This window comes from Triticum aestivum, chromosome 1A, assembly GCF_018294505.1.
Source record: "Triticum aestivum cultivar Chinese Spring chromosome 1A, IWGSC CS RefSeq v2.1, whole genome shotgun sequence".
NCBI lineage: Eukaryota > Viridiplantae > Streptophyta > Magnoliopsida > Poales > Poaceae > Triticum > Triticum aestivum.
In genome coordinates this window covers 509,817,790-509,821,408 of record NC_057794.1, presented here as the reverse complement: position 1 = coordinate 509,821,408, position 3,619 = coordinate 509,817,790, and the positions used below count along the sequence as shown (strand labels likewise).

The following is a 3,619-nucleotide window of genomic DNA, read 5'->3' as shown; positions in this document are numbered from 1 at the left end:
AAACGTTTTGAATAAGTGAATTTACGAAAAAGAGAGAAAGTTGTAAGGCTGCGACAAATGACACACATGCAACGCACCATTTGTCACAATCAGAGAAGATGAAAGTGATTTTGAAAAGAAATACTCCTCAATTAATGACTTCATCCTAGTCAGCGCCTCCTGCGCCACAATGCAATCTGGCGCTGAGCCAGTGGCTGCGTGGGCCGGCCCAGCAACAAGAGCAAAGATGGCTTCGACCTGATGAGAGCATGATGAAGATCAACGTTGACGATGGCCTGTCGAGGTCGGGGCGCATTGTGCAGAGATGGGGAGGGAAGGTTTCAAGGTGCTTCTGCTCTTGTTACTTTTGGTCCGAATGAACCTGATATTTTAGAAGCAGCCGCTTGCCGTGAATGGCTTGCGCCAGCGGCTGACCTGAACCACTAGCGAGTTCAAATCGCTTGTGACAGCAGCACTGTGGTGGATGGGATTAACAGATCATGCAAGGGCCCTTACAGCGTCATTGCTCGCGACGTGAAGCAGCGAAGCTCAATGTTTGAAGCTGTGACGATCTGGCATTAACGGCGGGAGTACAACAATGAAGCACATCGTCTTGCAAAGGCGGCATCTTCGCTACGAGTAGGACGTCATGTATTTTTGAACCACCCACCTGTACTCGTAGCTCTGAACATTAAGCAATAAAAACTCCCATTCTAGCTCAAAAAAAAGAAAAGAAAGCCGACCTCTTGTAATTCCTGTTCATGCTTCTTTTTGGCCCAGTTTATTAAGGTTTGTTTTTCTTCATTTATCTTATTTTTCGGCTTATCTCAAACCAGCGCGTACATACACACTTCCTAATGATATAAAAAATTGCAGTGGTGTTTGCCCCACTGGCCATGAAAATCATGTTATTTATCTAGACGAATTTAGCTTTTGCTTGAATTTCTGTTGTATATAATGGGTGGATGTGATGTCATTCCAGTCAAACACATCTTTGGTAAATTTCTTTCATGGTTATAAGCTTGGTTACTATTTGGGTTTTTACAAGAAGATATGTAACGAATGCAATTACATTTGACAAAAGAATTGAATTTAATACACAAAAGGACCATTCTAGGACTGATCAAGGAAAATATAACCGCAATCGCCGTTCACTCTAAAACCCAATAGCAGTTTCAAAAATTCTTAATAAATCTTAGAGGCCCACGCAGCTCATTCGTGCAAGGTAAGAGGTGGAACTAAATTTTAGTCCCACATTGCTAGTTTAGAGAGAGTTGGACCTCTTTATAAGGGAGGTTCTTTCCCCATTAGTATGAGCATGAGAACAAGAGGGACATCCACGCGCGCTCCTCCTCCGCCACACCACGCCTAGTCGCGCCGAGCCGATGTCTAAATTTTTGCCACGCACTACGGGTATACGAAAGGTCACACGAAAACTGAAAATATTTTTGCGAAAGCGGAGTTCGAATGCGAACGGTGCAGCCCTTCGGCTGCTGGCTGTTCGCTTCATCTCCGTCTCTTTGTTTCACCTCCCGTCGCTGCCCTCTCGCCTCCTTCTCTTGCGCCTATAAAAGTGAGGTCGCTCCTCCCAGAAAGACGCACCAAAGCCTCTTCTTCCTCTCACCACAAGTTCCTGAGCACTGCGCTGCTGCTACGTTCTTCCCCATCCTGCTTGCGGCGTGCACCGCAGGTCGGGACAGTAGGCCTCCAAAACCGCACCTTTTGAGTCCTGTACGGGAGAAGGGTGATAAGGTTTTTGGGGAGCGCTCACCGCGACTACTGACTTCTTCGTCACGGACGCCCCGGACTCCGACGACTACTTTCCCGACGACGACTTCTTTCCCGACGTTGACGACCTTCTCGACGACATGGCTGGCGACGATACCGGCCCCAAGTCCAGTGCTACTGCTGCTGTTGTCCCGTACGTGTTCTTGCTCTTCTGTTAGAAGTTCTCTCGCAGTTCTTTGCTCTAGTGTCTGTCCTACATATGTTAGGTTCTACACTATCTATGCAACCTGTTTTACTATCTGCTTTAGACATGTTTGGTTGCAGTTCATATATGAAGATGTTATTTACCTTCTCTCTGTCAGATTGCATGACTACTTTTATCCATGTTATATCAATCATGCTTTATCTAATATTTCTATTAATAAAATCATTTGGTAAATTGCTCATATTTCCAACATCAACAACTACCAGACCGAGCTGGGCAACCGCAGACTGATCAACGCCAACCACCGCAGCTGAGCTTAATATTGTCTCAGACTGGTAGCGACGCCGGTTCCCTGTCCATCGGCACCGCTGCACAATCCGCACTTCTTTCGTCTTGATGTTGACCTCGACCTTCATGCCGGCGTTGCAGTACCCGTGAACGCCACATATGAAATACTGTATGCCGACGGCGGCAAGTGGAACAACATCATTACCGGTCGGTAAAGTTGCTACAGGGCTGGAGCCGTTGCAGGAGTCATACCCCGTCTTGCTGACCTCCACCACATTGTGGACGCGGCGGAGTATTGGAACTTGAGCTCATCGCCGGTGGTGAACCCGATTCTCGAAGCCCACTGGGACTAGTTGGTATGAAGGTCCCACGACCCATCCGGCGCATCCACGGTGTGGCTGGCGCCCAGCCCCGTCCCAAGCATGGTCACGGCCACGGTGATCAAGAGAAGAGGTTTGGTCTCCATGGATTAAATCTGGATGGACTAGCCAGCTAACAAGTAGTAACTGACAATATGATGAGAGATGGAAGTTAGCCCTAGAGAAAAAAATTGATTGTATTGTCCGATCAACTAACGAATTGAAGCTCCAAGAAAGCAAGCTGGGAGAGAAATGGCTGCAGGATGGATGGTGTGTTGTGAGATCATTGATATTAGCGGGTCGACATATATAGACGATGGATGTGTTCAAGGATCATCGGGTGTAAGCATAAGCGCGTTGACCAGGTGACGTAGAGTAGGTCATCTAATATACATGAATATGACCGTGTGCAATATATATTGCCATCAGTAGACCGGGTCTGGCAAAAAAAAAACAATTAATTACAAATCCAAAGTAGACTTTGTCCGAACAATTAATTGAGACATCATCAGTAGCCATCAGTAGACCTTGTCCAAACAGTCATCCGGATGCCCATACGAGTGTATTGAACATAAATTAATCAAATATAATATCTAATTAAACATGCTGAACGTGTTAATGTGTGCATATTCCGTCCGTACGTTAGAAATTATACAATTAATTAAGATGTATGCCACTATCAAAATTTGTGGGAGAAAAACATGTCATTTGTTAAAAAAGTACTTCCTCCGTTTCTAAATATTTGTCTTTCTAGAGATTTCAACAAGTGACTACATTCGGAGTAAAATGAGTGAATCTACACTCTAAAATATGTCTATATACATCCGTATGTGGTAACCATTTGAAGTCTCTAAAAAGACAAATATTTAGGAACGGAGGGAGTACTAGTTAAGATGAATGTTGTGTTGACCAAATTGTAAAGTTGCATAGTCTAGAGAAATGCCTAGTTTTACTAAAGACAGGTGAAAAAGGAAAAATAAAGATAAATGTAGCAACAGGAAAATCTAAGCTGTCATATTATCAATGAACGGACTAGGGACCCATGTGTCCTCACCCCCCC

At 44.9% G+C, this 3,619-nt stretch overlaps 1 pseudogene; it reads right to left on the bottom strand.

Annotated features, from left to right (window-relative positions):
- Positions 1-2,228: 2,228 nt before the first annotated feature.
- LOC123165108 (uncharacterized) overlaps positions 2,229-3,619 on the bottom strand; it is a 4,027-nt pseudogene continuing 2,636 nt past the window's right edge.